This window comes from Phyllobates terribilis, unplaced genomic scaffold (assembly GCF_046119375.1).
Source record: "Phyllobates terribilis strain yellow unplaced genomic scaffold, ASM4611937v1 Scaffold_4__5_contigs__length_816908805, whole genome shotgun sequence".
Classification (NCBI taxonomy): Eukaryota; Metazoa; Chordata; class Amphibia; order Anura; family Dendrobatidae; genus Phyllobates; species Phyllobates terribilis.
Genome location: NW_027362764.1, coordinates 618011893 through 618028474, shown reverse-complemented (window position 1 = coordinate 618028474; position 16582 = coordinate 618011893).

The following is a 16582-nucleotide window of genomic DNA, read 5'->3' as shown; positions in this document are numbered from 1 at the left end:
TTGATACAGTACTCTCCAAATATAATTTTTGTGTCCAACCATGTGAAAATGCCATGGCTTCTTCCATTTGCACTTTCTGCATATAAACAATAGCAAGTCATGCATCCGTACCCTACAATATAGAAACGAAACTCCTGAAGAGATGAACTGGAATATAAGTTGGTGTGCATGCAACATGTAGGCGCATGTTCACACTGGCCACTAAACAGACAAAACCCAAGATAAAAACATAAAAAGCAAATGCCCTGTAGTAATTAAATGAACAGCAATAGTTCATGTAATTATTATAAGGTAATTAGTAAGCATAATTTTGATCAAAAAGTTAAAAGCCATCCCACCACATCATGGTGTGCATGTTCAGGATGGTCCTAACTAGTGTTGAGCGAGCACTAAAATGCTCAGGTGCTCGAAGCTCAGGCTGAGCTCACCGTGATACTCGGGTGCTCGACCCAAGCAACAAGTCCAATGTTAGTCTATGGGAAACCCAAGCATTTTTGTGGCGGCACCCCCGGCAGTCTGTAGAAAGCCTAAAAAGTGCCCAAAACGATAGTGACAGTGCTCAAATGACATGGGGACAGCAATGGGATTGCCCCAGGAAGCATTTCTGACCCCCAGGTCACTGCTGTCAACAGCGTGGTTAGAGGTATTAAGCCACTTTTACGGGCTCACAATAAAACGTTCAAAAACTAAACTGAAACTGTTTTCCTGTGACGGGTATTTGTACTGTCTGACTGAGGAAAAAAAAAAAAGAGGATTTAGATGAAAAAAAAAAGATTTTTCCTGGCCCCTGAGACCTGGGGCTAAGTCTAGCAATTTGAGCAGCAGCAGCACACAGGACTGTAATGTAGTGTTTGTTGGTATAACCACTGCATCTCCTATACAGCCTGCCTGTCTGCCTGATATCTGGTATGGATATTAGTCCTCAGAAGGACTGTTTGATTGATTTTGCAGGCTTTAGAGACCCTACACTACCTATTTTGCAGTATAAATCTCTCCCTAGCTCAACAGCACTCTCCCTACACTGTCTGATCCGGAGCAACTGTGTCCAAGATGGCGGCGCCCGGTTTTAAATACTCGAGGTGACGCTGTGCGGCCAGCCAATCACTGTAATGCCCACAACCAACATGGCTGCGGCATTACAGTGACTGGCTGGCAATCCCTGCATGTTCATTGGCTCTGTAAAGAGCGCCAAACATGCAGGGCGGTGACGCGAGCTCCCGCCCGAGTAACCCGGAAATGCTCGGTGCTTGCCGAACATCCCGAGTAGTGAGATGCTCGGGCGAGTACCGAGCAGTGTCGAGCATGCTCGCTCAACACTAGTCCTAACCTCTAATATTAAAATCCTTACCATTTGTCAAGTGACATGCATGTGGATAAGGACTGAGAAGGACTGAGCCCGGATAATGGACACCCAGGCATGGGAAACTACATGAATGTAATATCCAGTTCAAAGAAAAGAGAGGCCTCACCTTTATCTGCACAGAATGCAAAAACACCTGATAAGATGAACTGGAATATATGATGGTGTGCATGCAGCATATAGGCACATGTTCACACTGGGCACTAAACAGACAAAACCCAAGATAAAAACATAAAAATCAAATACCATACAATAAATAAATGAACAGCAATAGTGCATCAAAATAATATAGGGTGCTTAGTAAACATAATTTTGATCAGAAAAATGTAAAAGACATCCCACCACATCACATTTACTGCAGGGTATTTGCTTTTTATGTTTTTATCTTGTTTTTTTCCCCCTACAATATAGGTAGTCTACAATATCTAAACTGTTGCGTGCGATTAAATAGGCTGCTGATTACCAAGGCTAGCCATCTGTTTTCCCCTAGCCAGATAGGTTGAGCTCAAAATGGGATCAATAAACTTCAAGTGTTATACATAAGTTTTCCAGGCAATTACAGGCTTTGTATTTATGGGATTTGCGGGGCAAAATTTAATTTTGCTTAAAAATTTGGTGAAGCCTGCAAATTTCAAAAGATCTTATCATTAGTCCAAATGTATTAATGGCACATGCTGTTTATTAATTTTAGTACTTTTTTAGATTGATTACTCCAACAGTGCATTATTCGGGCCTATTTTACACCAGAAAATTGCATCAAAATTTTTGCACTGTATAACAACTGCAGGCTTATGTTGTGGATGAACTATTTTGAGAAGACAGCAGATGATGCTGTGCATGTACAGTAGCATGTAAAAGTTTGAGCACCCCTGGTCAAAATTACTGTAATTGTGAACAATTAAGCAAGGTGAAAATGAAATGATCTATAAAAGGCCTAAAGTTAAAGATGACACATTTCCTTTGTATTTTAGACAAAAAATATATATATTTTCTTCTTTAACATTTTAAAAATTACAAAAAAGAAAATTGGCTGATGCAAAAGTTTGGGCACCCTGCATGGTTAGTACCTAGTAGCACCACCCTTTGAAAGTATCACAGCTTATAGATGCTTTTTGTAGCCAAACATGAGTCTTTCATTTCTTGTTTGAGGGATTTTCATCCATTCTTCCTTGGAAAATTCTTCCAGCTCTGTGAGATTCCTGGGTCATCTTGCATTCACTGCTATTTTGATGTCTAGCCACAGATTTTCAATGATGTTCAGATCAGGGAACTGTGAGGGCCATTGTAAAACCTTCAGCTTGGGCCTTTTGAGGTAGTCTATTGTGGATTTTGACCTGTGTTTAGGATCATTATCCATTTGTAAAAGCCATCCTTTTTTCAACTTCAGCTTTTTTACAGATGGTGTTATGTTTGCATCAAGAATATGTTGAAATTTCATTGAATCCATTCTTCCCTCTTCCGGTGAAATTTTCCCCGTACCATTGGCTGCAACACAACCCCAGCGCATTATTGATCCACCCCCATACTTAATGGTTGGCGAAGTGTTCTTTTCCTGAAATTCTGTGCCCTTTTTTCTCCACACATACCTTTGATCATTGTGGCCAAAGAGTTCTATTTTACCCTCATCAGTCCACAGGACTTGTTTCCAAAATGTTTCAGGCTTGTTTAGATGTTCTGTTGCATACTTCTGATGCTGAATTTAATGGTGCAGACCTAGGAGAGGTTTTCTTCTAATGACTCTTCCATGGAGGCCTTATTTGTGCAGGTGTCTCTGAACAGTAGAACAATGTACCACAACTCCAGAGTCTGTTAAATCTTTCCGAAGGTCTTTTGCAGTCAAGCGGGGGACCTGATTTGCCTCTCTATTAATCCTACGAGCAGCTCTCACTGAAATTTTGCTTGGTCTTCTAGACTTTATCTCGACCTCCACTGTTCCTGTCATTTATGGACTGAGGAAAGGGCCACTTGAAAACCCTTTGCTATCTTATAGCCTTCTCCTGCTTTGTGGGCCTCCACAATTTTCATTTGCAGAGTGCTAGGCAGCTGCTTAGAAGAACCCATGGCTGCTGTTTTTTGACACAAGGTTAGAGGAGGCTGGGTTTCTATAAAGCTGGGAAATTTTCATCACCTGGCCTTTCCTAACGATGATAGTGAACAAGCCAAAACCCCAACAGGCTCATTAAGGTCTGAAACCTTGGTCAAAGTTATCCGAGCACACAAATCTCCAAGGGTGCCCAAACTTTTACATCAGCCCATTTTCCTTTTAGTAATTTTTAAAATATAAAAAATGACAATATACTGTATATTTTTTTTTGCCTAAAATACAAAGGAAATGTGTCATCTTTAACTTTAGACCTATTAGAGATCATTTAATCTTCAACTTGCTTAACTGTTCACAATAACAGTAATTTCGACCAGGGGTGCCCAAACGTTTACATGCCACTGTAGTCCCTTTCTAGACTGTATTGCATGACCTTTTTGTTTCTTGTTCCATGTGTGTAAACATTAGAAAGAATGTTTTATACTGATTCATCGCTAAAGAATTGTCTATAAAATATAGCATTTCAATTGTAAAAAGACCATACAGATACAGATGTTATGGGGCCCCTGGAGAATTGGACCCTAGTTAGTTTCATTTCCTTATCTATCAGTCGGTAAGAGTATTTGCAGGAATCTCTTCCAAAGAGGCGGCCCTTTTGTCCTTGATGGTAATATTTGGCACCATTTTCAGGAGATAATTAAAACATTTTATGGGTTCTTCTCTTATCAATGAACACAACTGAAGACTCTCATTATGACATGTTTATAGCAGTCTATTTTTTTCTGATCATCCAGTACATATAACAAGAAATTGATTTATTTATAAAAATCTACAGTTAGCATTGCAATTAGTTCTTTCTAGATTTCCTCGCCCTCCATCTCAAAGAAAAATACACACAAGGCACATGCTGCAGTTTGGACAAATAAAAGACGCCAAAAACAAATGAGGGAAGATGCTGAAATAGCAAAGGTCTGCTATACAATTACAGTGATAAAAGAAAATTTCAAAATAACACGCTGAGGATGAACACATAAAAATATAATAGAGATAAAATATTTACCGACCGTATAATACATAAACACAAGATATCTCATAGCACAGGGCTGCTCTCACATAAAGAAGTTAGAAACACATATATAAAAATTCATTCATATAAAATGAATGATGAAAGATGGAAAATAGATGTCCTCTTCATTGTAAAGATGTCCCTACAAAAAAATCTTATTAAATTGTTGCCATTTCAGTGTTATATACAGCACTGTGCAAAAGTTTTATGTGAGTGTAGAAAAACTGCTGAAACTTAAGTTGTAAGAATGCTCTGTGGAGACCATATTGTCACTTCCAGGACTCCTTGTTCTTCCTTACAATGAAGATAGTTCTTAATTAGAGATGAGCATTGTTCGACTCAAACTGTTCGCCAATCTCAAATTCGAGCTATTTTGGGCGGTGTTCGAGCCGTTCGGCGAACACGAACAATTTGAAAAAAATTCGGCTGTTCGAGGTTATGTTCGATAACTGTTCGTGCACCAAAATCATAACTGGATTTTTTCTCAGTAATGCTGAAAATTAATGTTAATACGCAGTTTAAGTGTTCAGCGGGGCGGGGGGAGGGGCAGAGGATGGATCTCTGCAGGAATAATGAAGATCTCCATTTTTTTTTTCTCTTTCCCGCATTTACAGTGGGGAGGTGCAATCTGTCAGCCTATCAGCAGCGCACACACGGAGCGAAGTGCTTTTTTTCACACACGCAATGGCATGTGTCATTGGCAGTGTATGTCACATGTCCTTGCCCTATAAGACCCAGCCATTTTCCCCGTCGCCACCATTTTCTCACTGCTGCAGCTGCGTGTTAGACGGCACCGCTGTTGCTGTGTGCGCTATACCTTGTTAATTTAAAGCCAATTTTCGCACAAATCTACAGATAGCTTAGGAGTAGAGAATAGTTGTGATTGCAGTCCTTTTAAGGACTAGGTTACAGCATTTCCTACGACTTTTATCAGGCAGGTCTGTGCTCTTAAATAGATAGGTTGGGAGTAAAGACTAATTGTAATTGCAGGAAAAGAAATTCCCGGCACTCACGTGTTGATAATCAGTTGATTTATTCCACAACTCACACAAGACGTTCAGCCTGTCCAAGGCTTTTGAAAAAAGCCTTGGACAGGCTGAAACGTCTTGTGTGAGTTGTGGAATAAATCAACTGATTATCAACACGTGAGTGCCGGGATTTTCTTTTCCTACAGACATTGTTTTCCACGTGCACCACTCTAGCTATACGGAGTGCCGACTATTCCTTTTTGATATTAATTGTAATTGCAGTCCTTTTCAGGACTAAGTTACATCAGTTCCTATCAGTTTTTGCCAGGCAGGTCTGTGCCAGTGCTGTGCAAGTTTTTTTCACAGCATTTGGCTAAATCTAGCAAAGCTAATCCTTTTTGGCCTATAGCAGAGTGTGTTAGTCAGTGGAGTAGCCTATCTGTTTTGCAAGCTACACCACCTGTGTATAGAATACCAATTTTTTTTACTGCGCCTAGTGAAGTAAAACCTTTTGGGCATAGCATCATTCTATTAGTCCATATATACTGACCTCCATAAGGTTGCAAATTGAATATAATTTTTTTCTGCATCTAGCTCTGAAAAAATATTTGGGCTTCTAACAGTGTGTGGGACTTGTTCTATTAGTCCATCTATACTGACCTCCATCAGGTTGCAAATTGAATATAATTTTTTTCTGCATCTAGCTCTGAAAAAATATTTGGGCTTCTAGCAGTGTGTGGGACTTGGTCTATTAGTCCATCTATACTGACCTCCATCAGGTTGCGAATTAAAAATAATTTTTTTCTTCATCTAGCTCTGAAAAAATATTTGGGCTTCTAGCAGTGTGTGGGACTTGTTCTATTAGTCCATCTATACTGACCTCCATCAGGTTGCAAATTGAATATAATTTTTTTTCTGCATCTAGCTCTGAAAAAATATTTGGGCTTCTAGCTGTGTGTGGGACTTGTTCTATTAGTCCATCTATACTGACCTCCATCAGGTTGCAAATTAAAATAATTTTTTTCTGCATCTAGCTCTGAAAAATTATTTGGGCTTCTAGCAGTGTGTGGGACTTGGTCTATTAGTCCATCTATACTGACCTCCATCAGGTTGCAAATTGAATATAATTTTTTTCTGCATCTAGCTATGAAAAAATATTTGGGCTTCTAGCAGTGTGTGGGACTTGTTCTATTAGTCCATCTATACTGACCTCCATCAGGTTGCAAATTGAATATAATTTTTTTCTGCATCTAGCCCTGAAAAAATATTTAGGCTTCTAGCAGTGTGTGGGACTTGGTCTATTAGTCCATCCATACTGACCTCCATCAGGTTGCAAATTAAAAATATTTTTTTTCTGCATCTAGCTCTGAAAAAATATTTGGGCTTCTAGCAATGTGTGCGACTTGTTCTATTAGTCCATCTATACTGACCTCCATCAGGTTGCAAATTGAATATAATTTTTTTCTGCATCTAGCTCTGAAAAAATATTTGGGCTTCTAGCAGTGTGTGGGACTTGGTCTATTAGTCCATCTATACTGACCTCCATCAGGTTGCAAATTGAATATAATTTTTTTCTGCATCTAGCTCTGAAAAAATATTTGGGCTTCTAGCAGTGTGTGCGACTTGTTCTATTAGTCCATCTATACTGACCTCCATCAGGTTGCAAATTGAATATAATTTTTTTCTGCATCTAGCTCTGAAAAAATATTTGGGCTTCTAGCAGTGTGTGGGACTTGGTCTATTAGTCCATCTATACTGACCTCCATCAGGTTGCAAATTCAATATCATTTTTTTATGCATCTAGCCCTGAAAAAAAATTTGGGCTTCTAGCAGTGTGTGGGACTTGGTCTATTAGTCCATCTATACTGACCTCCATCAGGTTGCAAATTGAATATAATTTTTTTCTGCATCTAGCTCTGAAAAAATATTTGGGCTTCTAGCAGTGTGTGGGACATGGTCTATTAGTCCATCTATACTGACCTCCATCAGGTTGCAAATTAAAAATAATTTTTTTCTTCATCTAACTCTGAAAAAATATTTGGGCTTCTAGCAGTGTGTGGGACTTGGTCTATTAGTCCATCTATACTGACCTCCATCAGGTTGCAAATTAAAATAATTTTTTTCTGCATCTAGCTCTGAAAAATTATTTGGGCTTCTAGCAGTGTGTGGGACTTGGTCTATTAGTCCATCTATACTGACCTCCATCAGGTTGCAAATTGAAAATAATTTTTTTCTGCATCTAGCTATGAAAAAATATTTGGGCTTCTAGCAGTGTGTGGGACTGGTTCTATTAGTCCATCTATACTGACCTCCATCAGGTTGCAAATTGAATATAATTTTTTTCTGCATCTAGCCCTGAAAAAATATTTAGGCTTCTAGCAGTGTGTGGGACTTGGTCTATTAGTCCATCCATACTGACCTCCATCAGGTTGCAAATTAAAAATTTTTTTTTTCTGCATCTAGCTCTGAAAAAATATTTGGGCTTCTAGCAGTGTGTGCGACTTGTTCTATTAGTCCATCTATACTGACCTCCATCAGGTTGCAAATTGAATATAATTTTTTTCTGCATCTAGCTCTGAAAAAATATTTGAGCTTCTAGCAGTGTGTGGGACTTGGTCTATTAGTCCATCTATACTGACCTCCATCAGGTTGCAAATTGAATATAATTTTTTTCTGCATCTAGCTCTGAAAAAATATTTGGGCTTCTAGCAGTGTGTGCGACTTGTTCTATTAGTCCATCTATACTGACCTCCATCAGGTTGCAAATTGAATATAATTTTTTTCTGCATCTAGCTCTGAAAAAATATTTGGGCTTCTAGCAGTGTGTGGGACTTGGTCTATTAGTCCATCTATACTGACCTCCATCAGGTTGCAAATTCAATATCATTTTTTTATGCATCTAGCCCTGAAAAAAAATTTGGGCTTCTAGCAGTGTGTGGGACTTGGTCTATTAGTCCATCTATACTGACCTCCATCAGGTTGCAAATTGAATATAATTTTTTTCTGCATCTAGCTCTGAAAAAATATTTGGGCTTCTAGCAGTGTGTGGGACATGGTCTATTAGTCCATCTATACTGACCTCCATCAGGTTGCAAATTAAAAATAATTTTTTTCTTCATCTAACTCTGAAAAAATATTTGGGCTTCTAGCAGTGTGTGGGACTTGGTCTATTAGTCCATCTATACTGACCTCCATCAGGTTGCAAATTGAATATAATTTTTTTCTGCATCTAGCTATGAAAAAATATTTGGGCTTCTAGCAGTGTGTGGGACTTGTTCTATTAGTCCATCTATACTGACCTCCATCAGGTTGCAAATTGAATATAATTTTTTTCTGCATCTAGCTCTGAAAAAATATTTGGGCTTCTAGCAGTGTGTGGGACTTGGTCTATTAGTCCATCTATACTGACCTCCATCAGGTTGCAAATTCAATATCATTTTTTTATGCATCCAGCCCTGAAAAAAAATTTGGGCTTCTAGCAGTGTGTGGGACTTGGTCTATTAGTCCATCTATACTGACCTCCATCAGGTTGCAAATTGAATATAATTTTTTTCTGCATCTAGCTCTGAAAAAATATTTGGGCTTCTAGCAGTGTGTGGGACTTGGTCTATTAGTCCATCTATACTGACCTCCATCAGGTTGCAAATTAAAAATAATTTTTTTCTTCATCTAACTCTGAAAAAATATTTGGGCTTCTAGCAGTGTGTGGGACTTGTTCTATTAGTCCATCTATACTGACCTCCATCAGGTTGCAAATTGAATATCATTTTTTTCTGCATCTAGCTCTGAAAAAATACTTGGGCTTCTAGCAGTGTGTGGGACTTGTTCTATTAGTCCATCTATACTGACCTCCATCAGGTTGCAAATTGAATATAATTTTTTTCTGCATGTAGCTCTGAAAAAATATTTGGGCTTCTAGCAGTGTGTGGGACTTGTTCTATTAGTCCATCTATACTGACCTCCATCAGGTTGCAAATTAAAAATATTTTTTTTCTGCATCTAGCTCTGAAAAAATATTTAGGCTTCTAGCTGTGTGTGGGACTTGGTCTATTAGTCCATCTATACTGACCTCCATCAGGTTGCAAATTAAAAATAATTTTTTTCTGCATCTAGCTCTGAAAAAATATTTGGACTTCTAGCAGTGTGTGGGACTTGGTCTATTAGTCCATCTATACTGACCTCCATCAGGTTGCAAATTCAATATAATTTTTTTCTGCATCTAGCTCTGAAAAAATATTTGGGCTTCTAGCAGTGTGTGGGACTTGTTCTATTAGTCCATCTATACTGACCTCCATCAGGTTGCAAATTGAATATAATTTTTTTCTGCATCTAGCTCTGAAAAAAATATTTGGGCTTCTAGCAGTGTGTGGGACTTGGTCTATTAGTCCATCTATACTGACCTCCATCAGGTTGCAAATTAAAAATCATTTTTTTCTCCATCTAGCTCTGAAAAAATATTTGGACTTCTAGCAGTGTGTGGGACTTGGTCTATTAGTCCATCTATACTGACCTCCATCAGGTTGCAAATTCAATATAATTTTTTTCTGCATCTAGCTCTGAAAAAATATTTGGGCTTCTAGCAGTGTGTGGGACTTGTTCTATTAGTCCATCTATACTGACCTCCATCAGGTTGCAAATTGAATATAATTTTTTTCTGCATGTAGCTCTGAAAAAATATTTGGGCTTCTAGCAGTGTGTGGGACTTGTTCTATTAGTCCATCTATACTGACCTCCATCAGGTTGCAAATTAAAAATAATTTTTTTCTCCATCTAGCTTTGAAAAAATATTTGGACTTCTAGCAGTGTGTGGGACTTGGTCTATTAGTCCATCTATACTGACCTCCATCAGGTTGCAAATTAAAAATAATTTTTTTCTGCATCTAGCTCTGAAAAAATATTTGGACTTCTAGCAGTGTGTGGGACTTGGTCTATTAGTCCATCTATACTGACCTCCATCAGGTTGCAAATTCAATATAATTTTTTTCTGCATCTAGCTCTGAAAAAATATTTGGGCTTCTAGCAGTGTGTGGGGCTTGTTCTATTAGTCCATCTATACTGACCTCCATCAGGTTGCAAATTGAATATCATTTTTTTCTGCATCTAGCTCTGAAAAAATACTTGGGCTTCTAGCAGTGTGTGGGACTTGTTCTATTAGTCCATCTGTACTGACCTCCATCAGGTTGCAAATTGAATATAATTTTTTTCTGCATGTAGCTCTGAAAAAATATTTGGGCTTCTAGCAGTGTGTGGGACTTGTTCTATTAGTCCATCTATACTGACCTCCATCAGGTTGCAAATTAAAAATATTTTTTTTCTGCATCTAGCTCTGAAAAAATATTTAGGCTTCTAGCTGTGTGTGGGACTTGGTCTATTAGTCCATCTATACTGACCTCCATCAGGTTGCAAATTAAAAATAATTTTTTTCTGCATCTAGCTCTGAAAAAATATTTGGACTTCTAGCAGTGTGTGGGACTTGGTCTATTAGTCCATCTATACTGACCTCCATCAGGTTGCAAATTCAATATAATTTTTTTCTGCATCTAGCTCTGAAAAAATATTTGGGCTTCTAGCAGTGTGTGGGACTTGTTCTATTAGTCCATCTATACTGACCTCCATCAGGTTGCAAATTGAATATAATTTTTTTCTGCATCTAGCTCTGAAAAAAATATTTGGGCTTCTAGCAGTGTGTGGGACTTGGTCTATTAGTCCATCTATACTGACCTCCATCAGGTTGCAAATTAAAAATCATTTTTTTCTCCATCTAGCTCTGAAAAAATATTTGGACTTCTAGCAGTGTGTGGGACTTGGTCTATTAGTCCATCTATACTGACCTCCATCAGGTTGCAAATTCAATATAATTTTTTTCTGCATCTAGCTCTGAAAAAATATTTGGGCTTCTAGCAGTGTGTGGGACTTGTTCTATTAGTCCATCTATACTGACCTCCATCAGGTTGCAAATTGAATATAATTTTTTTCTGCATGTAGCTCTGAAAAAATATTTGGGCTTCTAGCAGTGTGTGGGACTTGTTCTATTAGTCCATCTATACTGACCTCCATCAGGTTGCAAATTAAAAATAATTTTTTTCTCCATCTAGCTTTGAAAAAATATTTGGACTTCTAGCAGTGTGTGGGACTTGGTCTATTAGTCCATCTATACTGACCTCCATCAGGTTGCAAATTAAAAATAATTTTTTTCTGCATCTAGCTCTGAAAAAATATTTGGACTTCTGGCAGTGTGTGGGACTTGGTCTATTAGTCCATCTATACTGACCTCCATCAGGTTGCAAATTCAATATAATTTTTTTCTGCATCTAGCTCTGAAAAAATATTTGGGCTTCTAGCAGTGTGTGGGGCTTGTTCTATTAGTCCATGTATACTGACCTCCATCAGGTTGCAAATTGAATATAATTTTTTTCTGCATCTAGCTCTGAAAAAATATTTGGGCTTATAGCAGTGTGTGGGACTTGGTCTATTAGTCCATCTATACTAACCTCCATCAGGTTGCAAATTAAAAATAATTTTTTTCTGCATCTAGCTCGGAAAAAATATTTGGTCTTCTAGCAGTGTGTGCGACTTGTTCTATTAGTCCATCTATACTGACCTCCATCAGGTTGCAAATTGAATATAATTTTTTTCTGCATCTAGCTCTGAAAAAATATTTGGGCTTCTAGCAGTGTGTGGGACTTGGTCTATTAGTCCATCTATACTGACCTCCATCAGGTTGCAAATTAAAAATATTTTTTTTCTGCATCTAGCTCTGAAAAAATATTTGGGCTTCTAGCAGTGTGTGGGACTTGGTCTATTAGTCCATCTATACTGACCTCCATCAGGTTGCAAATTCAATATAATTTTTTTATGCATCTAGCCCTAAAAAAAAATTTGGGCTTCTAGCAGTGTGTGGGACTTGGTCTATTAGTCCATCTATACTGACCTCCATCAGGTTGCAAATTGAATATAATTTTTTTCTGCATCTAGCTCTGAAAAAATATTTGGGCTTCTAGCAGTGTGTGGGACTTGGTCTGTTAGTCCATCTATACTGACCTCCATCAGGTTGCAAATTAAAAATAATTTTTTTCTTCATCTAACTCTGAAAAAATATTTGGGCTTCTAGCAGTGTGTGGGACTTGTTCTATTAGTCTATCTATACTGACCTCCATCAGGTTGCAAATTGAATATAATTTTTTTCTGCATCTAGCTCTGAAAAAATATTTGGGCTTCTAGCAGTGTGTGGGACTTGTTCTATTAGTCCATCTATACTGACCTCCATCAGGTTGCAAATTGAATATATTTTTTTTCTGCATGTAGCTCTGAAAAAATATTTGGGCTTCTAGCAGTGTGTGGGACTTGTTCTATTAGTCCATCTATACTGACCTCCATCAGGTTGCAAATTGAATATAATTTTTTTCTGCATCTAGCTCTGAAAAAATATTTGGGCTTCTAGCAGTGTGTGGGACTTGGTCTATTAGTCCATCTATACTGACCTCCATCAGGTTGCAAATTAAAAATATTTTTTTTCTGCATCTAGCTCTGAAAAAATATTCGGGCTTCTAGCAGTGTGTGGGACTTGGTCTATTAGTCCATCTATACTGACCTCCATCAGGTTGCAAATTGAATATAATTTTTTTCTGCATCTAGCTCTGAAAAAATATTTGTGCTTCTAGCAGTGTGTGGGACTTGGTCTATTAGTCCATCTATACTGACCTCCATCAGGTTGCAAATTGAATATAATTTTTTTCTTCATCTAGCTCTGAAATAATATTTGGGCTTCTAGCAGTGTGTGGGACTTGTTCTATTAGTCCATCTATACTGACCTCCATCAGGTTGCAAATTAAAAATATTTTTTTTCTGCATCTAGCTCTGAAAAAATATTTGGGCTTCTAGCAGTGTGTGCGACTTGTTCTATTAGTCCATCTATACTGACCTCCATCAGGTTGCAAATTGAATATAATTTTTTTCTGCATCTAGCTCTGAAAAAATATTTGGGCTTCTAGCAGTATGTGGGACTTGGTCTATTAGTCCATCTATACTGACCTCCATCAGGTTGCAAATTAAAAAAAAAAATTTTCTGCATCTAGCTCTGAAAAAATATTTGGGCTTCTAGCAGTGTGTGGGACTTGGTCTATTAGTCCATCTATACTGACCTCCATCAGGTTGCAAATTCAATATAATTTTTTTCTGCATTTAGCCCTGAAAAAAAATTTGGGCTTCTAGCAGTGTGTGGGACTTGGTCTATTAGTCCATCTATACTGACCTCCATCAGGTTGCAAATTGAATATAATTTTTTTCTGCATCTAGCTCTGAAAAAATATTTGGGCTTCTAGCAGTGTGTGGGACTTGGTCTGTTAGTCCATCTATACTGACCTCCATCAGGTTGCAAACTAAAAATAATTTTTTTCTTCATCTAACTCTGAAAAATATTTGGGCTTCTAGCAGTGTGTGGGACTTGATCTATTAGTCCATTTATACTGACCTCCATCAGGTTGCAAATTGAATATAATTTTTTTCTGCATCTAGCTCTGAAAAAATATTTGGGCTTCTAGCAGTGTGTGGGACTTGTTCTATTAGTCCATCTATACTGACCTCCATCAGGTTGCAAATTGAATATAATTTTTTTCTGCATCTAGCTCTGAAAAAATATTTGGGCTTATAGCAGTGTGTGGGACTTGGTCTATTAGTCCATCTATACTGACCTCCATCAGGTTGCAAATTAAAAATAATTTTTTTCTGCATCTAGCTCGGAAAAAATATTTGGTCTTCTAGCAGTGTGTGCGACTTGTTCTATTAGTCCATCTATACTGACCTCCATCAGGTTGCAAATTGAATATAATTTTTTTCTGCATCTAGCTCTGAAAAAATATTTGGGCTTCTAGCAGTGTGTGGGACTTGGTCTATTAGTCCATCTATACTGACCTCCATCAGGTTGCAAATTAAAAATATTTTTTTTTCTGCATCTAGCTCTGAAAAAATATTTGGGCTTCTAGCAGTGTGTGGGACTTGGTCTATTAGTCCATCTATACTGACCTCCATCAGGTTGCAAATTCAATATAATTTTTTTATGCATCTAGCCCTAAAAAAAAATTTGGGCTTCTAGCAGTGTGTGGGACTTGGTCTATTAGTCCATCTATACTGACCTCCATCAGGTTGCAAATTGAATATAATTTTTTTCTGCATCTAGCTCTGAAAAAATATTTGGGCTTCTAGCAGTGTGTGGGACTTGGTCTGTTAGTCCATCTATACTGACCTCCATCAGGTTGCAAATTAAAAATAATTTTTTTCTTCATCTAACTCTGAAAAAATATTTGGGCTTCTAGCAGTGTGTGGGACTTGTTCTATTAGTCTATCTATACTGACCTCCATCAGGTTGCAAATTGAATATAATTTTTTTCTGCATCTAGCTCTGAAAAAATATTTGGGCTTCTAGCAGTGTGTGGGACTTGTTCTATTAGTCCATCTATACTGACCTCCATCAGGTTGCAAATTGAATATATTTTTTTTCTGCATGTAGCTCTGAAAAAATATTTGGGCTTCTAGCAGTGTGTGGGACTTGTTCTATTAGTCCATCTATACTGACCTCCATCAGGTTGCAAATTGAATATAATTTTTTTCTGCATCTAGCTCTGAAAAAATATTTGGGCTTCTAGCAGTGTGTGGGACTTGGTCTATTAGTCCATCTATACTGACCTCCATCAGGTTGCAAATTAAAAATATTTTTTTTCTGCATCTAGCTCTGAAAAAATATTCGGGCTTCTAGCAGTGTGTGGGACTTGGTCTATTAGTCCATCTATACTGACCTCCATCAGGTTGCAAATTGAATATAATTTTTTTCTGCATCTAGCTCTGAAAAAATATTTGTGCTTCTAGCAGTGTGTGGGACTTGGTCTATTAGTCCATCTATACTGACCTCCATCAGGTTGCAAATTGAATATAATTTTTTTCTTCATCTAGCTCTGAAATAATATTTGGGCTTCTAGCAGTGTGTGGGACTTGTTCTATTAGTCCATCTATACTGACCTCCATCAGGTTGCAAATTAAAAATATTTTTTTTCTGCATCTAGCTCTGAAAAAATATTTGGGCTTCTAGCAGTGTGTGCGACTTGTTCTATTAGTCCATCTACACTGACCTCCATCAGGTTGCAAATTGAATATAATTTTTTTCTGCATCTAGCTCTGAAAAAATATTTGGGCTTCTAGCAGTATGTGGGACTTGGTCTATTAGTCCATCTATACTGACCTCCATCAGGTTGCAAATTAAAAAAAAAAATTTTCTGCATCTAGCTCTGAAAAAATATTTGGGCTTCTAGCAGTGCGTGGGACTTGGTCTATTAGTCCATCTATACTGACCTCCATCAGGTTGCAAATTCAATATAATTTTTTTCTGCATTTAGCCCTGAAAAAAAATTTGGGCTTCTAGCAGTGTGTGGGACTTGGTCTATTAGTCCATCTATACTGACCTCCATCAGGTTGCAAATTGAATATAATTTTTTTCTGCATCTAGCTCTGAAAAAATATTTGGGCTTCTAGCAGTGTGTGGGACTTGGTCTGTTAGTCCATCTATACTGACCTCCATCAGGTTGCAAACTAAAAATAATTTTTTTCTTCATCTAACTCTGAAAAATATTTGGGCTTCTAGCAGTGTGTGGGACTTGATCTATTAGTCCATTTATACTGACCTCCATCAGGTTGCAAATTGAATATAATTTTTTTCTGCATCTAGCTCTGAAAAAATATTTGGGCTTCTAGCAGTGTGTGGGACTTGTTCTATTAGTCCATCTATACTGACCTCCATCAGGTTGCAAATTGAATATAATTTTTTTCTGCATCTAGCTCTGAAAAAATATTTGGGCTTATAGCAGTGTGTGGGACTTGGTCTATTAGTCCATCTATACTGACCTCCATCAGGTTGCAAATTAAAAATAATTTTTTTCTGCATCTAGCTCGGAAAAAATATTTGGTCTTCTAGCAGTGTGTGCGACTTGTTCTATTAGTCCATCTATACTGACCTCCATCAGGTTGCAAATTGAATATAATTTTTTTCTGCATCTAGCTCTGAAAAAATATTTGGGCTTCTAGCAGTGTGTGGGACTTGGTCTATTAGTCCATCTATACTGACCTCCATCAGGTTGCAAATTAAAAATATTTTTTTTTCT